The sequence below is a fragment of the Lithobates pipiens genome, unplaced genomic scaffold (assembly GCF_037356315.1).
Source record: "Lithobates pipiens isolate NorthernLeopardFrog02 unplaced genomic scaffold, aLitPip1_a1.2 Scaffold_8, whole genome shotgun sequence".
Taxonomy (NCBI): domain Eukaryota; kingdom Metazoa; phylum Chordata; class Amphibia; order Anura; family Ranidae; genus Lithobates; species Lithobates pipiens.
Window position 1 is genome coordinate 232,650,211 of NW_027507903.1, and position 10,790 is coordinate 232,661,000.

The window sequence follows — 10,790 nt, forward strand, 5'->3', positions numbered from 1 at the left end:
GATTGTGACCGATAAGCGTACTCGCCTAGCTCACCACAGTGTTAACTACCTCACATTTCTAAAAATGAATGAGGCATGGATCTCGGAGGAATTCAACACATGTGATCAGTAGACCATGTATATGTCTATAAACAATTTTTGGAATCAAGCACACAGACCTTCTTAATTCATTTGGCTCACTTCCCTGACCCAAAAAAGCACACCGTACTATATGCCCCTACCCTCCTCTTTGAAGAGGTTGAGCGGTGTCATATTTCTACTGGGGCTGCTTATTATGAGGGGTTCCCACCATCCCTGTGCTGTGCTGACTTCCTCCTGGGTGTTCTTATTATGAGGGGCTCCCACCATCCCTGTGCTGTGCTGACTTCCTCCTGGGGGTTCTTATTATGAGGGGATCACACCATCCCTGTGCTGTGCTGACTTCCTCCTGGGGCTGCTTACGGTGCTGCTGTCAGCGCTGTATGTCACGGAGCTGCTGTCAGCGCTGTATGTCACGGAGCTGCTGTCAGCGCTGTATGTCACGGAGCTGCTGTCAGCGCTGTATGTCACGGAGCTGCTGTCAGCGCTGTATGTCACGGAGCTGCTGTCAGCGCTGTATGTCACGGAGCTGCTGTCAGCGCTGTATGTCACGGAGCTGCTGTCAGCGCTGTATGTCACGGAGCTGCTGTCAGCGCTGTATGTCACGGAGCTGCTGTCAGCGCTGTATGTCACGGAGCTGCTGTCAGCGCTGTATGTCACGGAGCTGCTGTCAGCGCTGTATGTCACGGAGCTGCTGTCAGCGCTGTATGTCACGGTGCTGCTGTCAGCGCTGTATGTCACGGAGCTGCTGTCAGCGCTGTATGTCACGGAGCTGCTGTCAGTGCTGTATGTCACGGAGCTGCTGTCAGCGCTGTATGTCACGGAGCTGCTGTCAGCGCTGTATGTCACGGAGCTGCTGTCAGCGCTGTATGTCACGGTGCTGCTGTCAGCGCTGTATGTCACGGAGCTGCTGTCAGCGCTGTATGTCACGGAGCTGCTGTCAGCGCTGTATGTCACGGAGCTGCTGTCAGCGCTGTATGTCACGGAGCTGCTGTCAGCGCTGTATGTCACGGAGCTGCTGTCAGCGCTGTATGTCACGGTGCTGCTGTCAGCGCTGTATGTCACGGAGCTGCTGTCAGCGCTGTATGTCACGGAGCTGCTGTCAGTGCTGTATGTCACGGAGCTGCTGTCAGCGCTGTATGTCACGGAGCTGCTGTCAGCGCTGTATGTCACGGAGCTGCTGTCAGCGCTGTATGTCACGGTGCTGCTGTCAGCGCTGTATGTCACGGAGCTGCTGTCAGCGCTGTATGTCACGGAGCTGCTGTCAGCGCTGTATGTCACGGAGCTGCTGTCAGCGCTGTATGTCACGGAGCTGCTGTCAGCGCTGTATGTCACGGAGCTGCTGTCAGCGCTGTATGTCACGGTGCTGATGTCAGTGCTCTGTATTACGGTGCTGCTGTCAGTGCTCTGTATCTCCTGCACCCTCTTGTTTGCCTACCCTGGTCCCTGACCTTCCCTCTCCTCCATTGCCTTCATTAGCTCCATAGTCCTGAATTGTCAGAACAATTTCCCAAATAAAAAAAAAATGCTTGTAGTTATCGATCCCAAATTCACCTCATACATGTATTATGCTATTGTCCAGGTGGTGGGACTACGTGCTACCCCCTAATAATTACCCCGTGGCCGCAAATTCGACCTAAAGGTTTGCGAAATTCGCCTCCCATTGAAGTCAATGGAGCCCGCGGCGAACGGTCGTTTTCGCGAACGTTTGTGTCCGTTCGCGTTTCGCGTTCGCGAAACGTCCCGTCGGAAGTTCGTCCATCACTATTCACCAGTCATCATAATCAACCTGCCTCTGACGGAGAGAGTGCTATTATGGACACAGGGTTGTGACTGTAGCCATGTGAAAGTCTGGAATTTTGTTCCATAACTGGATATGAAGTATTGGCTATCTGCAAGAGGGTTTTGGCAATGGTAAGGCTATAGAGTTATACATCGCTTTGTCTACTACACAGTTGAAGTCCCCACACATAAGTAGAGATCCCACCTTATGCTTAGTAATTTTCTTATATAGGGATCTTAGAAATGTCGCCCGGCCCGTATTTGGGGCATAGAGATTCACTAGGGTATATTTCACCTTATTTATCTCACAAACCAGTATGATATATCTTCCTTTGGGGTCAGTGATTACTGCAGGCGACTGAAATGAGACTGATTTGTTCACTGCAATCATTGTACCTCATTTTTTGGCGCAGGCTTGGAAAATGTGAGGGAATGCTTTGTGTGAGCATTTGGGTTGTTTATCCAGAGAGAAGTGCGTTTCTTAGTTGCAAAGTATGTCCTCTTTAAGCCGTTTAGCCTCTTACCCCATGGCTTTCCTTTTATATGGACTGTTCAGGCCATGTGCATTAAGATAAATCATCTTAATGGTCTTAGTGTCTTTGTAGAATTGCATTGCTGGAGGCTAAAGACACTGTACATGCATCCCTGTTCTGAGGATGTAGTTAATTTCCAGTGAAGAAGATCATCATAATTAGCTGGTACATGTAAAATATAAAAGAGTGAAGAAAAGAAAACAGTATAACATGTAAAAAGAGTGAAACTTGTCACATTGTGCGAAGAATCTCGCTTCTGTATAGTGAGGGTCTTTATTCTGTAAGATCCAGTCCATTTATCCAGATGTAGCTCAATGTAAATGTGAGGTGACCATCTTGTGCAATAGTGAATAACATTACCCAGGTTTTACTTTCTGCCATTCAGAAGAGATTTTGTGAGTGAGAGAGTCAACGTGGCCTTTTTCATCATCTGGGAGTAGTTTCCACTGTCTAGCCAATTTCAGACCATTTTCCAAATAATTGATAGCATAGGTTTTACCTTCCCTGGTGATGATGATTTTGTTGGAAATCCCCAGGTGTATGGTATCTTGTGGTTTTGAAAAAGCTTGGTTAGTGTGGTTAGGTTGTTGCAAGTAAGCATGGTATGTTGCGCTATATCAGAATATACAGATGTCTGTATATGGGTCAGGTAGAGCCGAGTGCTTCCTGGTGTATTTCATCAGATCTTCTTTAACATGAAAAAAATGTATACGTGCTATGACATCCCTTGGTACTTTTCCGGGAGGTGCTTTGGTTTAGGCAGACGATGGGCCTGGTCTACAATAACCTACATTTTTGGTGTGTCTGGTATTAATGTAGAAATAAATTGCTGAACAAATACTCTAAGGTTTGTGGCAAGACAGATTCAGCCACCCCTCTCAGCTTTATATTATTTCTTCTTGAGCGGTCTTCCAAATCTGCCATTTTGATTTTGATCGCCTGTATATAATACTCTGCTCAGTTATATGCATCCACTAGCTCAACTTGCAAACCCCCCCATTCTGTCCTCAGTATGATTTACTCTGTCCCCTAGGGCTGTACCTTTTGTATAAAGCTGGTTTGTGGATTCCATTAGATCCCTGTGTAATGAGCCCCTTAATGTCACTAACATAGCCTCCATCATAGTATCTGTTAATGGCTGATCCAGGGTGGGGAAGTCATGCATTTGCTCATTGAACTCTCTGGTTCAGTCCTGTGATCTGTCATGTCCTCCCAGCTCACTTGGATATCTGTGCTTTGACGAATGCTTCTGTGAAGCTTTCTGCGTGCTCTGCACAGAGGATGCACCCGGCGACAATCCGTTGCTGTTTCCCGGAGATGATGCCTGATATTGTGGTATGTCCTTGGAGGAAGCACTGCAGATTCGGCCTTGCCATGATTCTCCCAGAGCTCTCTCCTCAAGCTGCTACAGTATCACCTCGGCTGCCAGCCATGTCCTGATACTAATATATTTCAAACTTTAGTTCTACTTGAAACATTATTCATGGTCCACAAGCTGATTGCGAAAAACTGGATGCAGACAACCCCTCCTACATTTGAATCCTGGAAATGGGAGGTGAACCTTACTCATCCCTATAAGAAGCTTATTTAGATTCATAGAGAATGTCCCACTAATTAAAATAAGGTATGGGACAGGTGATTGGCAAAACCTGCTACGTGTTTTTAAGTTATTGCCCATTCTACATCATTGGGTGTCCATGCTGGTTTTGTAAGACCCGCTAGTGTACCTGTCAGCTACATAGTCATGTAAAGGTACTGTAATTATCTCCTGTATTTTTTGCTTTTATTTCTATTATTTACTTTTGATGACTCATCAACATGTTAAATTGGCTTCCGTGATATTATAATACAGATGAACTGTTACCTGTGTACATTGCACTTATTAATTTTTTTTTGTCAATAAAGATGTTTTCTGGCAGTGAAAATCTAGATCACGCTGGGGTCTATGGTACCCAGGGATTTTTCTTAGAATGTGAGACAGTCCTGGTCAATCCAAGAACTTTTGAAAGGCATATGATACTTTTTATCACATTATAAAGAGAATACCACACAATGCCATGGCCATTGATATCATTTCAACTCTTGGATATTTAAAATATTAGTTGGTAACCCTACCAGGAACGTTTAGGCAGTTTTTGTTATGCGGAAACATTCCTGTCTCTACATTGTTCTTCTGCAAAATGGATGAAAAAGGAAAAAAACAAATACATGTATTTTTTTTTAAAGGAAAAACACATGGCAGTAAGGATGGAAACAATGGGCAGCGCAGTGGTGTAGTGGTTAGCACTCTCACCTAGCAGTAAGAAGGGTCGCTGGTTCAAATCCCAACCACGACACCACCTGCCTGGAGTTTGCATGTTCTCCCTGTGCCTGCGTGGGTTTCCTCCAGGTACTCCGGGTTCCTCCCACAACCCAAAGACATGCAGGTAGGTTAATTGGCTTCTGTCCAAAATTGGCCCTAGTATATGAATGGGGACCTTGGAATGTGGGCTCCTTGAGGGTAGGGACCAACGTGAGTATGCAATGTATAAGGATAATTGGAGACACTCTCTCAGGTTGAACTGGATGGACTGGTGTCTTTATTCAACCTAACTAACTATGAAACTATGAAATGGCAATTATTAAAGACACACAGGAGTTAATTTACTAAAAGTGAAGAATGCTAAATCTGATTCAGCTGTGCATAGTAGCCAAACTGCTTTGAACGTCAGCTTGTCCAATTAAGCTTGGACAAAAAAAAAAGAAAAACTGGAAGCAAATTGGTTTCTCTGCAAAACTGCACAAGCTTTTGCACTCACCAGTTATAACCCCACAGTGTTTTATGAAACAATTTAGAGTTTATATCTAGTTTAAGAAAACCTGTGCTAAAATTATTGAGATGAACGTTGTTCTAAAAATTTGACGTGCAAAACGGGAAAATTTGTTTTGTTTTGGATAGATTTGTTATGTTACTAACTTTGTTTCGTTATGTTTTGTTTTGGATACATTTTGTTTTGTTTTCTTTAAAATGTGTTTAATTTATTAACTTTCTAATAAATTCCAACTTTTCAGAATGATTAGAATTTGGATCGGCCGAAAAATGATTGACTGATTTGAATTCTGTGTGAAGAAATAGCTGGTTGGGAAGGCGTCCTTAACAATCATGAGTTATCATCTGTCAGCTGGCTTCCCCACTGACAGATGAATGTTAAAGAAAAGAATGCCAGCAATTGATAATAGAAAAATGTTTTAAAAAAAGGCATAGGTTCACCCCAGTCCATACCAGGTCCTTTGGTTCTGGTATGGATTTTAATGGAAACCCCACACCAGAATAAAAAAAAAAAACGCAGTGGGCTCCCTCCAAAATCTATACCAGTCCCATATCTGAGCATGCAGCCTGGTTGGTCAGGAAAGGGGGGATGAGCAAGCACCCCCCAGACTCCTACCATGTTGATGGGGACAAGGGCCTCTTCCCGACAACTGTGGGCTGTGGTTGTCAGGTTTTGCGGGTGGGGGGATTATCAGAATCTGGAAGCCCCCTTTAACAAGGGGGCCCCCAGATCCAGACCTCACCATGTGAATGGGTATTGGGTACATCATACATGATGTCATGTGATGTCAGAAGGGGCAGTGCCACTGGGTGATGTACCCGGGTGGCCCTGCCCTTGCCTATAAAAGAGTTGTCAAACCCGAAGAGAGTTCATACATTGGGAGACCTTTTCCATTTTTTCCTATTTTTAGATCTGGCGGGCGGTGTGATTGACAGTGGATTACATTGTGGGACATTATTTTACTTTTTTTTTATTTTAATAAAGGATTTGTCAAAAACTGTCTCCTATTTTTCTTACTTTTTGACACTTTTTTTTTTGAATGGGTACAGGTACGGTGGGGTTTGTTTACTAAAGGTGAATAGGCTATTTTGCAAGTTAAATTTCATGTTGCAAGGGAATTTACTTTTAGCTTATGGAAAGTAGTGAAAAGTCACTTTGCAGAAAATAGCCAATCATGTTCAAGAATATTCATTAAAAAAATTTACTGTATTTGTGCTTGCACGTGATTGGGCGATAGAAGTCAGCCAAGCTTTCACCTCAGTCACCATATGAAGAGAAAGACATTTTTACCTTTAGTAAATCAACACTAGTGCATCAAATACTGAAGTTACAAGCAGCCAGGAGACTGGCATTTCTCACTGGTTTCCTTTTAGATCTTTCCTTTTGGTGCACAAACCTTATTACTCCTTTTAGACTGAATGCTGGGCTATTCAAGGAAAGTAACAACATCAAAGAGTGTTGCTAGAAATAGCGTGCTTACTCCATTATTTTCTTATCATGACTCTTTACAAACAGACTGAAATGATTGAAATTTATGTGCATACAGAGTAAACCTAGCAACACATGGTCAATTAGAGCTATTTTATAAGTTTTCAGCTAAAAAAGACTAAGCTTTTTTTTCTTTGAAAAGAAAAAAGTTACAGATTTCCAAAGAACAAAATACTTTAAAACGTAGGTGGTTCTGTAGCTCAGCACTTACATATATAAGTGGGTGTATAATTATATGATCTTTTAACAGTACTTTGAGGTGTGCAGGAAAATACAAGGCACATTATGCAACATATGACTTTCTGATGTGTGCTGCATATTAAAAACTGTTTTGTATGATGTCATAGTGAAGGCATATTTCAATTAGTAATTTTGTCAGCTAGATTTTTTTTAGTTTTTTTCACTTCCTATCATGGTTTTCAAAAAAATGTGAGCGCTTGCAACAGACATTACAATCTTATTGTACAATTCCCTTTAGATTTCAAAGTAGATTGTATAACACTTCATTCACTATATATCCAATCAAATGAACCAATCAATTGGCTTTAGTTTTTGTCAACTTAAAAGGAGATTTTTTTTTATTTGTGCTAAATTAAGTATTTTTTTTTATGTTAAAGTAGTGAAAGCCAAAACCTTTTTATCTAATTTTGAAAAGAGTGAAAGAGGATTATAAACCCTTTTTATCACTTGTGGCATCCCCACTGGGGAGATTTTTATTCACTTATTACAGTATTTCATGGCCTAAGCAGGAAGTGGGAGGTAAGCCCTCCAAAGCAAGACCATTGAAAGGGTTTTTCCACTATTCTAATATTGGTGACAACCCAATTTGGGATTTTCCTTTGCTTTCATTCTCAGTGATAATAGTCACCTGGACAAATAGAAAGAGTGAATTTCCCTTGCAGGGACATAGACAACAATAAAAACCTAAGAGATGTTCCAATCCCTCTCCATTCCCTCCAAAACTTGTAATAAAATGTTGCCTTTGGATATACTTTAGGCGTAACACTCAATATATATATATATTTATATATATATATATATATATATATATATATATATATATATATATATATATATATATATAAAAGCCTCTATGTTATGCCTTGGTTCAACATCTTCAAATATTCTTTTAATTATTACTAGTATAATTATGTGATATCTAGTTTTATTTTGGTTTCCCATAATTCCATATGTAGCACTAACCCCCCGAAGGAGCTGCTGAATTTTTCTGGGTTTACCGATTACCTCCACCAGCTCGCACTCATTGTCCTTGTCTAGGGGTTCCCAGGGTTGATGACCCAGTAACTGTAACACTGTTGAATTCCTTGTTAGGATTTTTATTTTGCATAAAACGGTTGAACAAACTCAGTCTCTAAGTTGGGAATAGAGGGTATCAGGGTAAAGTTTAGCTCAGGTGCTTGGAACTGCTGACTTCAATAAAATTCTCTCTCTGTACACAATCCAGGGAATAGCCACTCACAACTGGATTCTTTAACTGTTGGATAAATCCATAAGTTTGGGTATAGCAGCCAACAGGTAATTATAGCTTTTCAAAGTCTCTCACACAGACTTGGTTGGAAACTTAGTTATAACTGGAAGGGTAGAAGTAGGAACATTTCTTACTGTACCAGAATCTTGTAGATGGTCCGGCGATGCTGAAAGAATTGTGGATTCAATAAATGTCCATGGCAGCTCAGCTTCCAGACTCTTACTGAGTAGCCAGCCTTGTGCGTGGCTCTCTTACTGAAGAGTCCTCCCCTGGTCGCGTGTAGAGTTGCTGGGCCTCTCCAAACCCGAGACGGCACCGGAACACCTTAGAATCCTCCTTCCAGTTACTGCGCCTCAAACTAGCCAGTTCTGAGGCTCAGAAACCGATGGATCCACACCCCAGGTCATGAGGGCCCCTGGGGGCTGGTCAGGAGGACCAGGACCACGGAGTCAGCAGCAACTTCTGCACCAGAACCCAGAACCACGTGACTTTGACACCTTAAGTACCCTCTCTTGGATTTTGCAGTGAGACAAACGCGCCCACTGATTGGCTCTAAGATGGAGATTGGTACCTAATGCGTCCAACCAGACTGCGTTCTAAAGCCTCCCACAGGTGTACAACACCACCTATGACCAGGCAGAACTTCTATACAGCCCAGCCAAACTGATAAAGTACAATTTAGCACAATTAGCCCCAAAACGTACTAATGTTTTGAGCAAAAACTAAATTTACTCGTTAGGAGTTAGAAGTACCGGCGCTACACTTACACCCTACAAATTTAAGCCAAGAGTGAATGTTCCAGCCCAATGACTGTTGCATTAAACAAAAAATATAACTGCACTAGTTATATTTTTTGTTTTATGTTTACCCTTGATGTGTATCACATCGTAATAATTGCAGCTTTAAAATATTTAGAGTAATATTTGGTGGTTGGGTTTTTAGGTAAGCGCAGTATTTTTTTCGTTTTCACTTCTGTTGCATTGCATACTACATTTTGCAGAGTACCTACTGCAAAGTGGTTGCTCATTCATAGTCCTGTTAGTAGAGAGGGAGAAGTGGCATAGAAAGCCATACAGCTGCAGGCAATAAATTAGTGAATAGTCAGTCACAAAACTGATGCCATGGAAGTACATAAGATTTGGAAGGGTAAATAGTACACATACATGGCATAGCTGGCATTCGGCTGTAAATGTTGCTTCTATATAAGCCCTCTTCCATTACTGCTATAATGAAGTTAGCCCAAAAAGGTAAAATGGACCGAGTGGCTACATGACTAAAGGCAGTCAAATGACTGGTAGTTATTGGTGAGATGGTAGGGAGTGTCCACAGCAATGGGTTAATGCTGGGAGGTCATCCCAAAAAGGTCAGCTATGTAAAGAAATGAATCCTTTCGCACAACCTAATCTGATCATCTAAATAGTATGGAATGCTTTCACATAAAGTACAATCTGAGGGGCTAAGTCTTACCCACTTTTGACTGATCTGGTCAGCTTGCCTAATCATCTGCATATTATAACCGTCTTATTGTATTTCAGATCTAACCAGATAGCTAGCAAAACACATGTTGTGTCAACAGAAGCAAGGACTAAAATTATTGCTTAGTTGTTTTCCTTATTTAAAATATTAAAATATTAAAAATATTAAGAGATTTCAATTAGAAGCAATTCATAGTTCGATCACATGAGGATAATTTATTATACAATGCAGTTTCCATCTTCTTTTCCTTTGTCATTGCCATAGCAAAATGTGACTTTTTAGCTGATAGGTACATTTAGTTAATGATGTATTCAGTGGCTCATTCATTGATTAATTAACCTGTAGGTCAAATAACTTTGCAAATTTGGAAAGTAACCTCAGGAGAATGGGAGTACTAATTAGTGCTTGTTTACAGTTATCAATATGTCAACTGCATATTATGAAGATTTATTTTTTTAAGACTCTATCTGTAAATTGTGATTGTAGGAGTGCAGGAAACATGGACACTCACAATAGGCACATCTTTATAAAGCAGTCATCTTGTCTATTAACCACTTGCAAATGATGGCTGGGCAATGTGGCTCTCGTTCTGGGTGGACGTTATATGATGACCTCCCAGAATGACCGCTCTCACGTGTCCCGGTGTTGCTAGGACAGGGCGCGACCCCGATCTGTGTAAAGAACTGCGGCTGTGGCTCTTTAACTATGTGTTCAGCTGTGTCCAATCACAGCCAGTCACATGTAAACACGAAGATGCTGGTAATCGGCGCTCCTTGCCTCACACTGACAGAGTGTGATGAGAGCTGATCGGCGGCATCTCCTCACAGGGGAGAGCTAGGTATGTAATCAGGGCACTGATCATCAGTGCCCTGATTAAAATTAGTGCCCACCAGTGCCAGTAATGATTGTCCACCACTGCCAACAATCAGTGCCAACCAGTGCCCACAATTGTCACCAATCTGTGCCCACAAGTTCCAGCAATCAGTGGCCATTAGTGATGCCAGTCAGTGCTGGCTATCAGTGCTGCCCATCACTGCTGCCCCTCAATGCTCATCACTGCTGCCCATCAATGCCACTCATCAATGCCCATCAGTGCCGCCTATTCGTGCAGCCTGTGCCCAGCAGTGCTGCCTA